Source organism: Larus michahellis, chromosome 2, assembly GCF_964199755.1.
Source record: "Larus michahellis chromosome 2, bLarMic1.1, whole genome shotgun sequence".
Lineage (NCBI taxonomy): Eukaryota > Metazoa > Chordata > Aves > Charadriiformes > Laridae > Larus > Larus michahellis.
In genome coordinates this window covers 104905646-104927809 of record NC_133897.1, presented here as the reverse complement: position 1 = coordinate 104927809, position 22164 = coordinate 104905646, and the positions used below count along the sequence as shown (strand labels likewise).

The 22164-nt window shown below is 41.3% G+C and overlaps 1 protein-coding gene across 2 annotated transcripts in view; it reads right to left on the bottom strand.

The window, feature by feature from the left end:
• Positions 1-17471, bottom strand: part of MBP (myelin basic protein) — a 120300-nt gene extending 102829 nt beyond the window's left edge. Inside the window, exon 1 of one of the 2 annotated variants that reach the window (XM_074576513.1) lies at positions 17115-17471. The gene's annotated coding sequence lies outside the window, so the exon portion shown is untranslated. Of the gene's footprint in view, positions 1-16652; positions 16865-17114 lie in introns of those variants that run through there. The other variant, XM_074576514.1, reaches the window with a different exon arrangement.
• Positions 17472-22164: the final 4693 nt, after the last annotated feature.

Sequence of the window (22164 nt, the reverse complement as noted above, 5' to 3'; positions counted from 1 at the left end):
AACAGCAGACTTTCTCAGACACAGAAAATGCTCAGCCTTATCACAAGGCACAGTGGAAACCACTGTAATACCCATCCTCCCTGCCTTTCTTTAAACAGCTATCACAGGAGGTCACCCATACCATTAGATAATAAGCATGTGATTAGCATACTCACACAGGATGTGGGAAACCAGGGATCGTTTTAGAAGATACTGAGGGGAAAGATGAGCCTGACTTGATCACAGGATAACTGTGAGTCACCAATGTGATCTGGCAAGGGAAAATTAAAAAAAAACCAAAACAACGCACCAGATAGACAAACAGACCTATGTTGTATCATGAGGGGGTATTTCCAGTCAAGATAGGGAAGAATTAATGTCATCATACAAGCCACTAGCATAACCTCAGCTGAATACAAGGTACAATTCTGGTCAGCCATATTTAACAACATTAATTTTTTACTAGAACAGATGCAAGGATGATGGCAGCAATGGGAGCCTATTATACAAGGATAAGACTAAAAGCCCATGACATGTCAAGCCTAAGTAAAGCAAAGTTAAATCACAGTGTTAGAAGAGGAAAAAAACATGCTGCCTATGTACAAATCTAAGCTGAAAGTCAGAGTGTTTATAAATGTCAGAAGAGCGGGGCTCTGGAAGAACCAGGAGAGTAGAAAACCTAACTATGTTCAAGACGGAAAGCAAGAGTCTGACCACTGTATTTCAGAGACTGTGTGAATGGCGTGGTTCTTGCCACGGCAGAACAGCAGCCCCAAATGACACAGGTGACTCCTTTTGCCTGAGGATATTCCAATCCACATTTCCAGATGGTATACCTGGAGCATGGCAGGATAGGGGGAGAGCGGAGAGGACTACCTTTTGCTGAACCTGTTCAAATACTGACAACTGACTTTAGAAAAAGATAAAATAATAAGCCCCCAAATAAAATAAAAATCACAAAAACAGTGATTCCCTGGAACGGGAGAGCAAAAATTAAGTGTGCTAGCTTTTAGCCAGCTAGGTTTCACTGGGGTGTAGATACTGGACAAATAGAATTTTTTCCCCACTCTGAGTTCATTGATGAATTCCTGCTTGTCCATGTTACCATGGAAGTGATCAATATAAAGTACAGGAAAACCGTAATTCTGTCTGTACAAAGACACACGCCTACTGAAAAAAGGGATCAGCACTCCTGCCCAACAGCGTCCAATTTTGAAGCCTCCTCCTTGGAGTGGCAAATGCAGGTCTGGTTGAACCGTTTGATGACGGGAGGGAGCTGATCTCCATCCCAAACATGGTACGGCAGGGTCTAGGCAAGTGAGCCCTTCTCCAAGTTTGTCAGCACCTGCCCTCAAGGAGAGGGTTGTGCAACACACACAAAGCCCACCCCCTGCCCCCCGAAGCTCTGGGAACAGCAACAGCAGCACAACACAATGCACTGGGTTCAAAGAGATACTGACTTTAAGGGGCCTTCTGCTTGGCTTGTTGGCTACCTTGGATAATAACCTGAGGCATCTAATTCTCAGCGTGAGATACACTAGGTGCTTTATACGAGGCTCTTGAAGTCACTTTAACCCCTGTTTCCCACATCATTTGCAAACTGACTGCTCTTTTCATAACATTCCTCCACGACTATATTCCAAAAAAGGCCTTAAAACCCCCTCCCCTCCACGAGCACTCTGCAGTAAACACACCGCCATGGCAGAGCAATAATGAATAATATTTCCACAGCCTTTGACACTTTATAATCATGTACATATAACAAACTCTCCAGCAACAGCCACTTCAAACCTATGTGCATCATATCATTGATTCAATCAATAAAGGTGCCTCTCATCCCACTCCTTAGCAGAGTTAAAAACCTTTCAGAAAATAGATACTGGGCTGCTGATATGGCTGAATTCCTTACTTTCCCACCCCAAACAATACCTCTACCTAACGTTTTACTATCAATTCTTAATTCACTCTCAAGCGCCAATAGCTCATAGCACTGAAAGGGCAGTCAATACTGCAAGTTACTTTCTGAAGTACCAATTACACGATACCTGAATCAAAAGCTGTCATTTAATACTTTTAGAGTTATCTACAAGTGAAAACAATGGGGTTTTTTATTCAATGCAGCATCTTGCTCAAACAAGTTTTTATTTTGCATATAAGGGATCAATCAGTATGCAAGCAATTAAATTATATTTACAGCTTAACTGTTTTATAACTATTTTTTTCACCAGAAATTCAGCTCTTTTAAGTTAATATTTATATTTAGTCTGAAGAGATGTTGCAGCTGGAACCTTTCACTCCCAAATACATTGCTGATGACCTGTGTGCAGCACCAGTCCCTTCTTTATGCCAACATTGCCCAGCTGTGGTCCCTAACATTTAGTCTGTGGTATTTTAAAATCTTACAATAATTCTGGATGACCAAACTTGCCCTTATTAAGCTAACACTACTGTTTTAACCACTATCTTCTTTTGGTACATCCAGTAAGTCTAATGCACTACCATTTATAAGTAAGTATCTATGGGTAAATCCATTCTTGGTTTGGCAATGTCCAAAACAAAAATACAGTGATGCTAGGAAGAAAAGCGTTTTGCCCATTTATTATCTCATAGCACACAAAATTCACTAAGAAAAAAACCACCGTGATGAAAAACACAGCTCCACCTCCAAACCACAAGCTTCATAGTATCTGGCAAGGATGTTTAAAAACAAAAGCTAAAAGCACTGCAGATTTTGTATGTTTAAAGTTAAGCGAAGTGGAAAGCAATTACCACCACAACTGTTTTTTGGGTTTTTTTTTGTTTGGGTTGTTGGTTTATTTTTATTTTTTTTTAACACAGCTGCATATAAATATTTCATCAGTTTGGATACATTGGAGTTCACATATATTCACTCTTAAATTCAATTAGCAATGAACATAAAATTTCCCTTATTTTGCCAACTATCTCATACAAATAGCCAGTCCCAAAGCACTTAAAATTACACTATACATTGATTGTCTGCTAGAATGCAGAAGGTTGGCAGATCATATCACGCATACTCTCCTCAAATGCCACATGAGGAAAAGGTACAAGCAGATAACAACGGAATCAGATGCGCAGCAATGCCAGGCTCAGTGGGACTAGGACATGCAGAGGTTGATAAAAGAATGGCATGACAACACAGCAGAACCAAGGGCGCCTAATCATTTTGGTACCAATTACTATTTTGATCATTTAAAGTCATAACGCTCCTGGCAATACCAGCATCTTGCTCATCGCTTGCTTACCCTTTATGCACTGTAGCCTGCCCATATCCAAACACAATCCAGAATATGTACTTTTTCACAAAGAAGATATTTTTTTCCATGCTTTCCTCCCCCTAGCTGCCTGAGCTTGTATTATAAATATGGTATTGCAAGCAGTACGAAATCTCTCTTGGACAGAAGCATGTTATGTATGTCTCACAGCAATGCTACTCAGCATTCAGTTCAGTCTGAACTCTAATTTCTCGCCTCAGTTTCCCCTGGACATAATTTTTGTTTCCTCTGTTTCATGTGAACTGGTACTACTTTTGCGAGGCTGAAAAGTCACCTGCCTACATCAGGCTCTTTGTTAGGAGTTTCTGTTGGGACAGCATTCATAAGGGTCTCTCTACAGAGGAGCTAGTCTTGTTCTTTAGGACAGAGGTTGAAGTGAAATAACTTAAATGTAGCTTTTAGTTCAATCTAATCATAGCTTAATTTTCAGGAACATGAGTGATGTCAGACCTCCTAAAAATTAGTATTCTCTGTACAGTCACACCATGAGAACATAAACCATTATTGTAAAATTATGGTAAGTTTCTTAAGAGTGGCAACTATAGTTACAATAAAGATTAAAATCTGTTCAATAACTTCAAAGCACAGGGTTCCCAACCAAATGCAAATAATTTCAAACATTTCTGAATTGCAACTGCCTTTAAACAGAGAATACTTAAAGTGCTTAAAACAGTAAATGACAGGAAACTTATTCAACTGACATTACAGGAGAAGTTTTTATACAAACAGAATGTAATTATAAGCTGGAATTGAGTCAACATACTCGAAGTCAATGCCTCTCTCAAGCAATAAAAAAAAAAGTCATCACAAGATGATTCAATACCACAAAAAGACATATGAAGAACAACCTTTTTATCTATTTATTATCTATTTAAAATCAGCATGACAACAAACATTAACGTCTTAAAATCTTCTTGCATTCATTTGATCTTACTTATTTGCGTGGTTTTTTGTTACACGAGCAAACTCACTGAAGACAATCGTATTGTTTTGCAAAACCAGCTTTCATGCTTCTGTGTGCCAGTATTATTGCTATAATGCATGAGTGATTACGAAATTATTTAATTGCCCTCTTTCCAAAGCTCTGGTTATTTCTGTCAGATTAAAGTACAGAGATGGATGATTGTGAAATACCTTTAACCATTTGGTCATTCTTGAAATGTAAAATTCTACCATTGTCATACTTACATGTTAATCTTTTATTTGCAGTGATTAATTTACTAAACTGGAAAATAGGAAAGTGTGATTTTACACTTCACAAATAATTAAAGCATAAAATCAGATTCCAAAATGTAAGAGACAGACATTAGAGATAACAGGAAGAACTATATGTTTGCAATACTTACTATGGAGGTACTATTTACTATTTACCTTTTAGCATCTGACTTCTTCCCCTACATGCATTTTTCAGTCTCAGTTTAGAAATTATCAATATGATTTTGGGGTACATGTAAGACTAAGTTAAAATGCTGACAATTATTTGCAATCTATTATGATTTTCTCCTAAAGTACTAAAGCCTTACCGCAACTGAACACTATTGGAAGCATTAAAATCATGAGTTAATTACACATGCCATTCAAAACATATCATGAAAGCTGTATTTCTGATTAATTCACTGCTGATAGGATTGTTACTAGAACATTTCTAAACTGTCAAATGTAACTCTTACATCCAGTTCAGCTACTGGTCGTCGAGAAACGTTTCATTACATATATTTATCACCTTACTCCCAAGAGGTTTTCCAGATCCTAAATAATAACACAGTGACTAAAAATTAATACCTAAAACATAACGTATGGTTCTTTACAGCATGAAACTAAGGACGACTATCATCACATGACAAAATTATTTTGATACATGATGAACTACACAAAGTAATCATTGTTTAACAGTAACAGAAAAAGTTGGAAAATTAAACGTTTAAACCAGTAAGTCACGTGGTGCCAATTATAAGATTTGAGAATACTAAATTCCCCAAAAAGTCATTGTGAACTTAGTGCTCAGCACCACACAATCAGGTTAAATTTGTTTGCTTCTTACTATGTGCAAATCAAGCAAGTCTCAGTTTTACTGTGGGTCTTACTGCACTTGAGGGTTGGTGGTGTTTTCCAAAGACCACCTAAAAAATTATGAGAAATAAGGGAACATCAAAATGGTGATTAGAAGGAAAAAAGCCACCACATGACTGGAGAGGTTTTAAATGCATATTAGCAACAACAACAAAAAACAACCAAGCACCAAAAAAAGAGTAGTTTTAAATGCAAATAAAGATTTTTTCACATGCCCTCTCACTGACGCCTGCATATGTATTTCTTGTTATTATCATGCTAATGGCAAGATTATAGACCTAAATAAACACAAAAGAGAATCCAAGACAAAGCCCACTGGCTAAAAGCTGATCACCAACACAACGATCAAACCAATATAATTATTAAACTTACTGTCACTTTTGCTGCCAACTTCCTTTCTTGCAAATACCTCAAACACAAGCAGGGAGCAAGAATCACTCTAGCAGCGACATCCTGTTCCTAACAAGCTTGTTCCCCCAGGTCACATGAAGTCCCAAGTCATTCATCACCACATTCCCAAGATGCAGATGCTCCATCCTGTGACCAGCATGCACTCAATCATTTACAGATGGACAACAACTGGGCAACCAGAAAAGAAGAGCAGAAAAGGGATTATGCCCAGGTTACCAAGTCTGAGGGATCACTGGGAAAGAAAGCGTCACGGTCCAGCATACTTCCATTGTTTGTTAGTCTAGTCCCATGGTATGTTCAGACATATGCCCACCTGGATGTAACTTTTGGTCATATGAAGAAGGTGGCAACTGGGAATCAACAGTGTGGATTTGCTGAGGTTAAACAACGCCCAATGCTCCAGGTGATTGCCCTCTGTCATAAACTGATGGGATTTGTAGATCAGGGATCAGCGGTGTCATCTACCTTGATTTTAACAAAACTTTCAACACTGTCTCTCACAGCATCTTTGCACCTAACCTGATCTAAGTTACAGTCTAGATAGGCAGACTACTAGATGATAAAAACTCCGTCTCTATCATTAGTCTCAAAGAGCAGCTGTTAATAGTTCCCAATCTACCCATAATCTGGTTACAAGTAGATAAATTAGGGGCCCTATTCTGTTTAGTATCTTTAACAGTAACCTGGCAGAGCGTACAAAAAGTACCCTCAGTGAGGCTGTGGACAACACCAGACTTAGGGGTGCGTCTGATGTACTGGAAGGCAGGGTTGCCATTCACAGAATGGTTTAGGTTGGAAGGGACCTTAAAGATTATCTAGTTCCCAACCCCCTACCATGGGCAGGGACTGACAGGCTTGAGGAATGGGCCAACATAAACCTTAGGAGAGCACAGCCTGAAAACTAAGTTAGTGGCAAGCAGGTCTGCTGAAAAGGACCTGGGGGTCCTGGAGGACAGTAGGCGAGACATGAATCAGCAGCCCACCTGGCAGCAATGAGAGCTAACAACATTCTGGGATCCAGCAACAGAAGCACAGTCAGTGGACTGAGGGAGGGAATTGTTCTGCATCATGTACCATCAGATACTCAGGTATCTGGAGACTACTGGGTCTACTTTTGGATCCCCACTATGAAGCATCAGTCAAGTGGAGCAAGTTCAGTGAAAGGCCACAAAGATAGTTGGTGGCTTTAACACTTGCCTTGCGAGGAGAGGCTAAAGACACTGGGATATTTCAGGTATTATTGCTTTGGAGAATCTAATAGTGGCTTTACAATATCTAAAACTAGATTACTGAGAAGGTGGAGCAGGCTTTTTACCACTGTGCATGGCAGGGGGAGAATGATGTCAACTGAAACCAGGGAATTTATATGTATTTATTAGATATAAGGTGGGGGGGGGGAATACACTATAAGCACAATGGAGCATTCGAACAGATGCCCCAAAATATAGTAGAATATCTGTCCTCGAAGCTTTTCAAGATCCAGCCAAACAAAGCCCTAAGAAACCTGGTCTGACCTTGTGCATGACCCTGCTTCAGGAAGGAGGATGGACTGGAGACCTCTTGAAGTCTCCTCTAACCTGAATGAGCCTACAAATCTACGTTGGAATTGTGTATATATGTTAAGCAGAGCATGCACATTTAGGCACAACACAAGCAGGAAGACAGGAGAAACTTCAGGCATATTCAAAACATATTGTACAAGTGATCTATGTATGTGCAGTAAAATTGAATGCCTTCACTATTCTCCGAATTGTATGTGATTACGCAGACCAAAAGAACTGCGTATGCGTGTGTTTAGTCATGTGCCTGATGAGGGCCCCATAGAACATGTCCTTCAAAAGCCTCTGCAAAGCTACTTGACTCACTGAGCCAGAAGACTGAAAAATGTGAACCACAGTTAATCCTAATTCACTTACTAGCACTGCAGCTATGGGCGAGAAGCCACCAAAACCAAAAGCTAATTATAAAAAAAAAGAAGAGACTACAGGTACAGCATACATTTCGTGGCTGATAGAACAGTTTCTAATGGTAGAATATAAACTGCCGTTAAGAACTGCAAGTATGATGCTGCTCAGCGTTGTACCAGATAACTGCATTCAGTCAAAGAGTATACTTTTGCCATTGCTATATGCTGTTCGTGGTAGGTGTATTTTACCCTTCTCACTAAGGCCTAACAGTTGGATAAAACATTACTCACAGAGATGAAACATACAAACCGTTCGCAATAAAAGGCCAATTAGAAGTAACGAGAAGTATTTTGCAACATTTCCTCATGCTTTCCAGGGGCACATAGAATTATGACTTGTAGCTACAATTCTAGCCTTCAATTGGAACCAAATTTCTTCATATACTGCTTTCATTGATAAAGAAGGCTGTAGCATTCAGGAGTTAGAATTAAAAAAAATAAAAATGAAAAACACAAAACCCAATAAGCACACCACATACCAAGCTTTTTACCACAGGAGGAGGAGAACAGAACATTTTGAAATCCACTTTACAAGTCAGCCAAAATTTGAGATGAACTTTTCAAGACAGAGAGTCCTGCATTTGGTTGAAAGGCACCTACTAAAACTGACATTAAAACAACAACAACTTTTCCCTGGGATCCTGTTACAGATTCTTTCCCATTTGACAAGAGTATCTTTCTGAAAAACAAAACCAAAGCCAAATTATTGCCTACCCTCCAGGTGAACGGTGCTGAGTCAGACTATGCTGATGAAAGCTACACAGAAGCTTACATTTATCTCTTTTCCACAAACAAGTCAGGGCAAAGTAATAGTACAGATAAAAAAAGATTGCGAAAAACCAAGCCAGGGAGTTTCTATTTGTAGAAGCTACACGCTTTGTTTAAGTCCTCTTTCAATACAGTAACTTCCACCATTTGGGGAAAAGAATCTAAAAGGCCCAACAAGAGACAAAGTGAAAGATAATTGCAATTGTTTTCCTCTAAGTCAGTCCCAATTTCTTAAGCACATACAATAAGGTAAAAAAAAAAAAAAAAAAAAAACCAACATGAATAATACCAGAACCTACTGTCACAAAAATAAAGGGAGAGTTGACACCAAGGCTGACTTAAGAAATGCGAAATGGTTCTGCCCATCTTTGCTATCTCCAGTTTTGCTCATACATGAAGCACTCCAGGCAACCATTTCCACAACAGTGCACCACTGTCTTCTGGTCAGCCTTTCAGGCATTGTGGGTTTTTTCCTTTGAACTAAGCAACCTAGAGATAAAAATGCCTGGAATCAAATTGCTGAACGCTTCTCAGTGACCGTCCCACTAAAGTGCCAAACTAAAATGGGATCACTGTGTAACCTGATTGTGGATTTTAGTATTGTAGTGGATTCTGGGGTTTGCTCCTATTTTAGCTCTCTAGAATGGTGCGAGCTGTCAAAACACCACGAATGCAACACAATAAGGGTCAGAAAGTTTCCTGTTATAATGATGATATAATTCTTTATGGATAAAGCTTTGAGGAACGCATCAATCTCCAAAGTTACTGCTTCATATTGTTTCATCAGTATTTTACACGATACCACAGATCTACTGAAAACATCAGCCAGTTATTTTCCTTGTTTTAGCTTCAGTCCTTGCTGCCATAGTTTTCACTGTAACAGATCTTTTCCGGACACAAAGTTGTAAAGCTGTCCTCCCCACAAAAAGACAGTGTATGCACCATTGCGTCTGTGCCTTCTTAACACTCAAAGAGACAAGTATATGATTTTATTCTGATCCCTGCAAGCTCTGTCTATGCTAGCTTTTAAGCTAATATTCCAAAACTACTTTTCATACAGAGAATTAACAAGATTTGACAAGAGAGTTTAACTAAGGACTTGTTTGGTTTTTTTTAAATCAGAAGAGAAGAGGGATGTTGACATCTAGGAAATAACAATGATGGAGAAAGGTAAGTGAAAAGCATTACAATACACTATACAACACCATAAAGCAATGTTTTGCTGTTAACCATGAGACATCATGGACTTAACTGTGATCCCAGAAGCTGATGAGTCTCTTCTGAGATGAGCTGACAATCCAGATTACTCAAGGAATTTGTCATAGACTCCAGGAACACTTCCTGGGAGTGGGTACTACGGGAAGCCAGTAGAAGTTCTAAATACATATTAAAAATATTAGTCAGAAGAAAATGGCTGTGAGCTAGGGGTACATTGATGATGCTCAGGTTTACACAGATATTTTAAGGCCAGAAGACAATAACTGCTGTCACTGGGATCTGCAGAATTGCTGCATTAAAAAAACGTCTAGGCTGTATCTTCATCAAGACACTAACCCAGCCTATACAAAGGCTGAGGAATGAGTGAGAATTGGTCAGTTGCAGTAAACGAGGTAAAAGTGACACTGTTAGGCTGGCGAGGAAGAAAATTTGAGGAGACAGCAAAGACCATCTCTACCACCAAATGCACTCAACCAGCCTTGCCAACCTGAAGCCACTCTACCTTACTTCAGTACATCTATCTGAAATCTATCAAGGAAAACTATGAATGTGAACACTAAGTAGAAGGTACAGGAAAACTGTCCTTAGGGCTCTGAGGCTATCATTACATTGAAAACTATGATTTTACTGTGACAGTTTTACCAGTGAAACACCTTATGTCCCAAGATGAATCTACCTCAAGTTGGCTTCTTACCACCATACCACACTTTGGCAATACCACGTCCAAAAAGGGCTGACAGTAGATCCCTAGACACAATAGAAGGAGATATACATTGTCCTCTGAAAGGCCCCTGGATACCCAGAAGATGCTATTGCCTTCTAATCTGGAAACTATCATGGCCCAACTTATAACCAAAACAAAATTGGCAGGGCACTGACAACTACAGAACAGCTGTATTTCAAGGCTTTTTGAATCTTTGGAGGACACACTTCTTACCATTAAGATGACAGGCTGCTGTTGCACTATACAAGTCCCCAGTCAGACCTAATCCATCGCAAATAACCATCATTTTTCATCGGTTTGTATGTGCATTCACAAGATCACAATCAAGAGAACTAACTCAAGAATGCAGCCAGGTACGATGAACATAACGGTATCTTTGATTACAATGTTCCTTCTCCTGTATTCTTGAAAAATCTCTTTCAGGAAGTCAAGGATTAAAAGCAAACATTAAGACCAGGTCCAAGGGTTGTAAAACAGTACATAAACTTTCTCCAGAACAGCTTTATGTGTGTCTGGTAGCACTGATGTGTGCCTGTTAGTACGCTGCCAAACCTCTTTTTTCAAGTGTCTGAATTCCAAAGATAGCTATAACTTGTCCAGCTGCGTTGTTTTAGCTGAATTGTGTGACTTCTAAGTAAGAAGTGGGCTAAGAACAAACATATTTTCATTTGTGATCCAGAGATTTCAACTCTTTAGCAGAAGCCAAAGATAAAGCACCGGGTAAACACATAAAAATACACTACATGCCTGAATTAATTTTAGGAATATATGTTGGTGTGTATTTGCTTTTGTATTAAAAAAAAAAAAAAAAAAAAAAAGAGAGAGACCTCTGAATTGATCAGTCTTTTTGGATTTATTACTTTGCTTGTTTCTCCCCTTTGAAAGGCCTCACAAAAGCTTCAGAAAAACAAAATAAAAATAAAAAAAAAGCATAGTGAAGAAAAGATTTAGAAAACTAACTTCCCTACTGAGTTATTTCAAAATCACTTCAGGACAGAAGAAAAAAACATGGCTGGAAATTTCCATGTTATTTCTTGTTTTTCTCTCACTTGCCCTTTGCGTGGGTTTTCCTGGGCTATGTCCAAGATTTACAGCTATTCCAAGCAACAGAGCTGGGACTTCACAGTTACTGCAACTGATACAAGAAGCCTCATAGGAACGATCTCACTTTATATTAACCAAAGAGTTCTCCAATTATTTTTAACTGAACATTTTAAGAAGCATAAAGCTTCTCTCCAAGTATGAGGAACACAGATCATTAAAATCTGAATAATGCTGTCAGGAAGTGTTTAAGTATCTGCTATTTAGAAACTTTAACCACAAAAATTGTTCATAATAGATTCTGAATCCTTTAAAGAAAATATAGGAAGTTGTATGTCAGTCTCTACAGAAAAGTTAAACCCAGGATGATCAACTTTTTACAGAAGTGTCGGTCTCTGCAAATCTCTCAACTACGAAGATGAGGTGTAAAAAATTGAGATGAGAGCAACTGATACAGCCTGGACATCAAGTAAATTTCTTTTTAAAAAGCCCAAACAACAAAAGCCACACTCAGAAAACAGCTGGCAAAGCAAGAAAACATGAGTACAATTTGTTCTTCAGAAAAGTTAACGAAATTGCTACTCACCTACTCATCAAAATTATTTACTACTATACCCAAAAGACCATGTGACACAAGGATTCAACCAGGACTACATTTGACATTTGTATGGTGATTAGCTGGTAGAAACAGAAATTTCTTTATGTGCTACTAACGCATGAAAATCACCAGAGAAACAAATACATAAAATCCATAGTGATTTAAATGAGATGATTAAGTAAAGAAAATCCACAACTGAGCATGACATAGCCTTTATTTAATGTCATGGAGCATGTAAGATTAGACACTATCATTGTCTCACTGGAGGAGAGCTGCCAATGAAGTTTCGTGCAACTCTCTCCAACCACAGCTAATTCTACAGTGCTCAGCGTAACTAAGAACATTTTGTCTGAATTCTCAGGTGGGCGAAACCCCTTGAGAACCAGATTTTGATTCCGCTGTTTTCATTTACAACCTAGTCAGTATCACCATATTGTGCTCCTTTAGCTCGAACACAGCATTCACATGTTCTCTCACTGGGGTGAGGACAATCTGCCAGCAGAATGATCAGCGCAGTGGGACCCAGAACCACGACTGAAGGCTACAGTAACGTACTCTAATGTAATCTCAACTGAAGGCAGCCACTGCCTTTGGCAACAGGATTGGTCTCTCAGAGACCAACTTGTTAATTTTATACTGATTATCTAATTAGGTCGATATTAAGCAATTTGTGCACAAAGCTGGGTGCCCCAGAAAATGGATATTAACACAAGTAATATGCAAGTAAAGTACTGGAGCCTAGTGTTACCTGTCTGAAACTCCAGTTGTACAAGTTATTTGAGCATCTGAGCTCTAAAGCCTATATCCTTTTTCTGATTTTTCTTCTATGGGTTGCTAACTTTTTTTTAAAATATGTATAAATTCAGGCTGCTTCAGAAATGTCAGTGCCCTGCTGATTTTTTTTTTGGAAGCATTTAACAATTCTAGAAAACTGTAATGGCTTTTTCCTTTTCCAGCTGCAACAGAGGATTTTAAAGAAACCAGAAAAATGCCTGTTTTATGAAAGACTATCAACTGGCTGTATTCAAAACTGCATCTAAAAGTTCCTGACCTGCTGCTGTTCATCAGCAGTGTCCTTTCTTTAAGCAAGAGCCTAACCACAGAAAACATGGATCACAGCTTCAACGTGACATCTTGCCCAAGAGAAAAATTATTCAGGTAATTAAATGCCACAGGACTGGGCACCTCACCAATGATCCAGAAGACTGTGCTATCCTTTAATCCGTGACAGAATTTACACTTTAAACCTGTATGGAAGACCAGGGTCTTAGACAGCAAACTTTCCAGCTTTCCCCCCCATTAAACACTGGTTATGCTTTCAGTGCTTTAGCCAAGGAATACTAGATTTTGTCCACATTAGTCCATACGTTGTGCCGACTGTCAAAAATTGTTATGTTCTCACGTGGTAAGTAAAAATTTGAACTAAACTGCCTACGTTCTAATATATGAGTGCTCAGCTATCGTAGCCCATCCTTTTGGCACGTAAGAAGTTAACAGAAAACGGGTAGCATATCATTTTGAGCACTTAACAACTTTTGCTACTTAGCTGCAAGTAAGTGTAAGATGTGGTTTTCAGTTTAATCTGCCTTCTCTCAACAGTTTATAATGAAGGTGTTTCTTCAGTCATAACAATCACATAGCAGAGCAATTAGAGCCTAAACTATAATGATATGTTCTATTTGATGGAATAAATAACTCAAGTGGCTATTTCAACCATATGGGTAATTTACATTGAGTACTGAACAAAACATCACAAAAAGAATAAACAGAAAATTTGTGCATACGCAGCCGGTACTGAGACTCAAGCACCCATTTTCCAAATTCCGTGTTTCTCCAGGCAACGCCGAAAGAGAACACTGGCATTCCCCTAGGATGGGTTGCTCTCTTGCCTAATCCTGCCATTACTATTCCGCGTACCTTCAGTTGTAATACAACACACTGCTAACACTCATCTTCTCAAACTCTCAGAACTGGAAAGAACTGGAAGCATGTCCCAATTATGCTATCGATTCACAGGGTGACCAATGCCAAGTCTTGGTTGTTGCCATGCCTTGAAAACAGATATAATCCCTCTCTGCATGTGCAGGATATTTTCAGTCCATGATGTTTATAATTCTGTCAAGCTTGTCTTTAAAAAGGATGTAAGGCCTTAGCTGACTAGAAATCTAAGTCTCATATGGGAGCTGACTTTACGAGGAATAAATCCCAATGCAATTTTCATGAACACACAAAATTAAGCTACTCAAAATATGAAACTATGTTTAAGTAACATGCTGCAATTTCTTAAAGTAGAGGGTCTATGGTGGGCCAGAATTTAACACCACGACAATGACTGTAACATTCACTACCTTATTCATAGTAATTATCATTACAGAACAGGGGCTTTGAAAGTTTGTGTACATTTTTTAGTTGTAGAGCATGGCATAAACCCCCAGTTTCTGTTCTTAATTCTCTCCTTATTATAAATCCAGTGAAGCTGACAAAACATTACATTTTATTCATGACTATTCTCCCAGCTCAGTGAAAATGAATTTGAATCCCTTTCATTAGGATACGTTAGAAGAGCATACCACTCTCTGCCTTTTTTTTTTTTTCATTACAAATATCAAACTTTATTTTAGATGGATTGACTCAGAGCCTAATGCATGAACATGGCTTGGAAAATAAATATCCGTTAATATAACTTCTATGCATGGGCCTTTACAAACTAGAAATTGCCCTTTGATTGTCTTATTAGTGATCAGCAACATCTGTAAAACGCTCCATCTGGTTACCTATTTCTAGTATTATCTTACTAGAAGTCTACATAGCTGCCAAAGCCACTGTATAAGATTAAAGGAAAAAAACTAACAAACTTTGTGTCTTTCAGGCACAAAGGCAACACTTTTACCCAAGGGAATCCTTGAGCCACAGCTGCCTGGAGAGAGCATTCTGGGGAAGCATCACTGCAAGCTTTCCCTGCTGTGGTCCTCTCTAGGCACCTAGTCGTGGCTGCTGCCAGTAGAAACTTCGGTATATGCCGGTATGGCATTTTTAATGTTCTCATGGGTGGTCTTTAGAATAATTCAGAATGCATCCAGGCAGAGCTCATGTAACACACGAAAAGTCTAACAATCCATGATGGCTGGGAGCTTTGACAGACTCATACCAGTTATCATTAACTGCTCTAAGTCTATTTAAAGACTTCAGAGAAATGTTTCCTACCCAACTGCCAACAGTAATCAAATCATTAACATAAACCAAGACTGTCTCTTACTCTGTTATTATTTACCTTGACTGACAGGGAGCACCTCATCATCCTTCCAGATGGGTATTTCAAGCCTTTATACACAATCGCCCCACAGTCTACAGGTTAACTTGTTTGTGTCTGTGAACTAGCAGTACTCCATAGACGCAAATTCCCATTTATTAATCTCAGCATTTTAAGAATAATTAGCGAATATAACAGAAATAGAGCAGTGCTATATATACGTGCTGTCACTCCTGATCACCTGAGAGTCAATTCTGGTGCCCACTGAAAAGGGGGGAAAACTTTATTTTCTCCACAAGAAAGCCTTTATTTTCACAGTTTCTTCATGTTTTTGTTTTGTTTTTAAATCAACATTCCTCCAAGCGTAGCATCCGAAGGCCAAATGCGATGCCCGCAGGGAAACCCAATCGCGACCGACCTACCTACAAAAATTACAAAAATAGGTGTTTACACCCTTCCCCAGACAAACCCGGCAGCGATTTCCCAAGGAGTCCCCAGGAGCAGGCGGAGAAACCCCGACCGCCGCAGCCCCACCGAGACTTGTTTGAAACGCCGCCAAACCCCTCCACGAGCCACCGCACCGACGGGGACGCGCACCGAGGGGGTCGGCGGCGCCGAGCCGGTGAGAGAGGGAGAGGGAGGAGGAAGAGGAGGAGGAGGAAGAGAAGGAGGTGGTGGCGGCGGGCCCCGGCGGCGGGGCCTCGAGGAAGGCGCTGACAGGAGCCAGGGGGGCGGGAAGCCCAACCGCGGCACCTGGGCCGCAGCCCGGTCCCCGCCACCGGGCGCGCTTTCAGGCATTCCCCACGGGACAGTTTCCTCGCACGGAACTTCACCGGGAATCGTGCCCGGCGAGAGGCGGGGAGTGCCCGGGCAGGGGAGGGCAGGGCAGGGCACGGCGGGGAAGCAGCCAGTGGGATGGCGGCGGGGGCAGCAGCACCTGCCCCGCTCCTCCGCCGCCCGCCAGCGCCTGGCGCGCGGCTTTACCCTCCCTGAGGTAAAAAAAAAAAAAAAAAAAAAAAGAGAGAAGAAGAAAAAAAAAAATAAAAAGGAGAAGTTGGCCATTTCTGTTTAAAACTCCGGGCACAGCCACGATGTGAAACCGGAAGCCCACGGTACCGGCTTCAGGCCTCCCGCTGCCGGCCGGGCCGCCACAGGCTGTGCCACCCCCCCCCGCCCTCGACCTTCGCCCCGTTGTGTAACGCACCGGCCCCGGCCCCGGCAGCTGCCCCCGCGGCGGGCGGCTCAGCCCCCAGCGCTGCTCGCCCTGCCGGCAGGGGTACCCGTCCCGGAGGCGGAATCAAGGGGAGGAGGGAGCCCGGGGGCCACCTTACCGCTGCCGGCGCCACCTGCTCCAGGTGTCCCGCCGAGCTCCCCGACGCCCGCCCCACCGAGGGGGCGCGACGCGGGGTTGGAGGTGGTGGGGGGGAGGGTGTCACAGGCGGCGAAGAGGAAGGGAAGCGAGTCGAAACGCTACCACCACCACCACTCCCCCCCCGCCCCGGGTGAACCGCTGGCTCTACCGCCTCCTTCCCCGGAGCGCAACAACAACAACCACGGCGGAGCCCGGCGTGTGGAGCGGGCGCGGCCCCAGAGCAACCGGCGGGGACGGGGTGGGGGCGGTGGACGGGGGTCTGCTCGCCCCCCGGGGTGCCCCGTTCGCCCGCCGGGGTGCCCCGCTCCCCTCCCTACACGGCTCCGCTCCCCACAGGGCTCCCCTCCCCGAAGCCTCCCGGAGAGAAATAAAATAAAACCCCCATAAAATAATAAAAAGAAAGGAATAAATCACAACGCACCCCTGGCGTGTCCTCTTGGGCTGCGGCGCTCCGGCGGCTGCATGCAGCGGGGGCAGCCGGGGTGTGAGGGGGCAGCACACCCCCCCGTGCCCCCCCGCCACCCACCGGGAGAGGCAGAGATGGAGCCGGGAGGGACGAAACCTCAGGATCGCGCCTGACTCCCTTCCTCCCGCCCCCGAGCGAGGAGCTCCCCCCGGTCCCTGCCGGCGCGTTGCCGTTTGTTGTCTTGCTTTTTGCTGGCTCCCCCCCTCCCTTGAAAGCGCGGCGGCGGCCCCCGGTACCTGGGCGGGAGGTGCGTCCGGCAGCCGCTCCCCGCCGCCAGGAGGAAGCAGCGGGCGGGGGCAGCTGCCGTGCCGCGGAGGCGGGCGGGACAGGGACCCCCTCGGGAGGAGAAAGGAGGCAGGGAGGGAAGCCCGTTACCCTCGGGGGGCCGGGCGGCACTCCACTGCCGGGTAAGGGGAGGGAGAGGGAGCTTAGACCACCAGGAGCTGGATAGGCAAGCGGTGGCAACCTGCCTGGCTGCTCTCTGGCCTCTCGGGCCTGACAGCTGTGGGCCAGTGACTGGTCCCTGTAACTTGTCCTAGTGGGATTTTAATAAATCTGACTCCTGGGGGGGGGCGGGGCGGGGGGAACCAAAACCAAAACCAAAACCCAACCACAAACCAACCCTACCTGCAATTTTAGGCTCAAAGTCATGGGCCCGCAGCAGATGCCTGGGTAACTCAGTGCTTTGCCTGATCCAAGCCCGAGTCACGCGATGGGACAGGCTTCCAACCCCACAACTCGGTGCCACCTTGGCGTGGGCAAAGTTTGGCCACTTCCATGGAAGAAGTTTCACAGGATGAGCCCCCACACTAGGGGTGTGGGGGTTTTAGAGGGAAGAGAAAGTGTCTTTTGAATTTCATCTAGCTTTTTTTTGGGGGGTGGTTCACTTTTTTTGAATGCTTTGGGCAAATAATGTTTCTTTCCATCCTGTGCAAAAAATGTAAAAGTAGGAAGTAAATTTATAGATAGTTGCTTTTTTTTAAGAAGTCTTTTTATTTGGAAGGTTCATTGGTGATTACTGTATTTATCTGTTGCACCTGTCAAGCGCATCATGTTTAAACCTCAACAGATGGAGAGTTATTAAGTCAGCTACCCACTAATTCCTCAATATATAAATCTTTTTTGGCTTACTATTCATCTTTGAAGATGGAGGAGGTTTTAGGAAAATATTTTGGGCCAGACTATAAACTGTATGTTCTTATGGATAAACAGTTATTTGGATAAATACTTCCATTGAATGAAAGGAACATCCTACCAGCCATTCCTTACAGTGCAAAGTGAGAAGTTTGCAATGGTAGTTTTTATTTTAAGTATGAAGACTACCATGCAGCATGCTGAAACCTGAAGATAAAATGCTGGAGTGCTACTTAAACAAGATCACAGAAGGAATGAAGGATTGCAGAGGGAAAGGATAGATGGGCTATCACCATTATGAGCAATTCAAAGTCCAGGAATTTTATATTAAGAATACAGAAAATACTGCTTTGAATCACTCTCTTCCCTCATACTCCTTCACTGGAAAAAAAGATAACGCTTTCTTTTCTTGGAAATTTGAGAAGCACATTAAATGAATTTGATAGTTAGGCTTTATGCATATTTTTACTTTTAAATGGTAACTTTCTTAAAAAGCATGACAAAAAGAAACAAATATTTATCAACTTCAGAAGACAACACTCAATTTTAGTCTTCAGGTGGTCATCTCAGCCTTTTCCGCATAAAATCTCAGGGAAAAATTAGTTCCAAAAATCTCATCTGACTACACCCTCAGAAGGCAGATGAATAAATCACGGTAAAGAGACTAGAACACAAATTTTGCATACTTTCATGTTACATATAGCTTTGAACTAGAATAATTATGATGTAGGCAGTGGGTCATGTGCTTACCCATGTGAACATCTTTGCATAGAGATGTGCATACACAACTTATACTTTTTTATATATATAAATACCTCTGTGTGTGTCTACATACAGTATGCGCAGTTCTCTGTTGAGGCCTAAAGGTGTGTAAAGGTGGGAGGAGAGTAACAAATGCAGAATGGGGGTTGTCATACAGTATGTGGAAAAAATTTTGAAAAATTAATGTGCTTGTACAGCTGTGTTATACAACACAGCTGCATCAGCTCTCTCTTAACGTGTTGAACATCTCCCCGCTTTTCAGTTTGTAGCTTCCCTTACTGTTCCAGGATTTTTGCATGTAGGCAGACGTCAGTATGCTCATTTAAATATATTCATAAAAATTAAACATTAAACTTCTGTAAAAACACTAGAATCACTGGACAGTGTTGGTAGCTATAAATTCAGACATTCTGATTTGTCCCTTATAATTCTGTTACTAATGAATGCCAGCTCCTGGAAACTCCTCATGAAGAAAGCAAGTGTGCATGTTCAGCAGCAGTGCTTACGTGCCCAGGTCTACAAAGCCAGTATTGTTTCTTCTTCTGTTTGCTTCCTGTAGCGTGGAGAAAAGAAAAATGTTGTCTTCTTTTTTAAATATTCCCCACACGCTATTTCACCCCTGCTGTTTGGGCCACTGTAAAGAGCTCTACCTGAATAAATGACAGTTTGAAATCAAGTGACACGGGGAAATTAATCTTGATTTTTTTTTAATTAACTGTCCAGTAAAAACTGTTTGAGTCAAGTATAAAGTGTTCCTTTATGCAAATCAGAGAAAGGGAGTAGAAGGAAAGCAGAATTTGCACCATATTTCATATATACTTTTGTACTAGAATTGGCCATTTATTATTCTTAATGAGAAACAATTGACCTGGTTGTCCAATAGGTTAGACTTATTAGGGAAACTATAGTTTAGGTATGAAAGCCTCATAATGAGTAACCAGACCAATGTCATATAAACTCGAAGAATGATTTAATTAAAATTCACAGGATGCTATTGAATTAAGATGAAAGAAGAGCTATTCGCTTTCAAGAACTGAAAATGGGTAATGGCAAAATGCCCTAGTGAGGAACCATCATTGAGACAGTGGTGATTGCTGATGCAAGATTAATGATATCAAGCCCTACATGCAGGGGAAACATAATCTAGACTCAATTACGAACTCATTTGAAATTTTTCATGAATGGACCTTCAGTGAACTCCAGATGATAACACTTTCATTTCAGTCTTAAAATCAAATCTTAATTATAAAGATTTATGACATTGCTGTACTTCATAAAACCTTTTCTGATGTGTATTTCATAAAACCTTTTATTATGTATGAGTCCTTCAAAATAATAACACAATGCTTACAGTACTTTTATAAGCGGAATCCGAACAAGTTCTCGGTACTTTTTTTTTCCAAAAAGACTCCGCTACAAGGGCATCATCTCAGCAAGTGCTTGTTTGAGTAATCTCAGGCTGTGTACGTAGGCAAACAGAACACCATTATCTGCAGATGCTGAAATCTATCACGAACTGGAAGCTATGTGTTAGTAATTGATGAATCCCAAAGTTAGACTTGGTTGCTGAAAATTTTCTATGTGGTCATGGTGGCTAAACTTTAGAGGGTCTCTGCCAAATATTTAGAAAAATGGTTCGAAATCTGTCTTTCTTCAGGGGCAGTGACAGGGGCAGTAAAAAAGCCACGTTTCTGAAGCCTTTGAGTCTTAAAAAATTGCATTTTTATTTTCTAAATGAACCTTGGGAATCGAGGAGGTGTTCTGCAACCCCAAGGGGAAAGACCCTCTTCAGAAATCTTGTCCGAACTCATAGTTTCTTACTACCCATCGGTATTAAGGCATATGACCTCATTGAAAGTATGCATTAGAAAGAAAAATCCTTCTCCTGGTAAATTATGACTCCCTACTGGATGAAGACAGCATTGGATGAATGACAATGTAATAGATATTGACAGTCCTTGCAAATAATACATTGTATCCTTGCCCCAATGAGAAAGAAAAGTAATCTTTTACAGAAATACCGTCATTCAAGGATTTGAGTGATACTACATTTTAGAGTAGAAATAACCTAACTGATCAAACAGGAATTTTTGTTCAGAATTGTTTGCCTAAATATTTTATCTTCAGATTTGATTCTAAGGCATTTTTCAAGAGATGAGCATCATTTTTATGACACCACCAATATCCTGTTTGCCGAAAAAGATCAAAAAGCTCAGCAGCAGGTGGTTGTAGTAGCACAGGATGGCGAAGATGAACATAACAGACTTTCAAACTCATTTTGTCCATTCTGTAGTTTTTTATCTCTGTCTAATCATTGCCTTTGACAACCCAGTTTTCTGTAAAACTGATCATCTCACAAGATATTCCAAACAGATCTCATGTACTGCTGCAATATCGCTCAAAAAAGTCCTATGATAAAAGGAGTTTTTACTTTCCTGTTTCTTCTAACATGAACATTGCGACTAATGGAAAAGTTAGTTGAAAATATTTGATGAGTTTGAGTGCTATTAAGCACGTTACCGTGTTTGTGTTTCTCACTAGCACTTAATCAGTAGAGAAAACATGCCTGATGTGTGCAGATAATTTACAAATGAATGAATGGAAAACAAGCCTTGTGTATAAACATGCCTTCACTTATACAAATTAAAGTGTCTGTATTCTCACTAATTACTTACAGATGCATGCATACAAACATATACATACATACGATACACGTATATCCCTTTTTTTCTTAAGCCACTATAGAGTGTGGTAAAGGCCTCTGTGGGCAGATGGAAAGCAAATTTGAAGAGGGGCAGAAATGGATAAATCCATGATTCTATCTACTTTGAACTTCTGTTCTTCTCATTTTCCCCTTTCCACTAATTTAACCTTGGCTCTTACATTGCATGGTCTTCAGGACTGCGACTTCTCCTTGGGATGACCAGCACGACACTTCCTCTATTTCAATATAAGTGTTTTTAAAATAGCAGTCCTTGCTCAGCTCGGTGTGAGAGGAAGTCACGCCTGTCTGCGTCTCCATTTGCAGTATCCATATTCTCAATCCAGCACCAGCAGTGCATTGAAGTACCGGTTTATGGGACCCATTTGGAGAAATCAGCTTTATTCC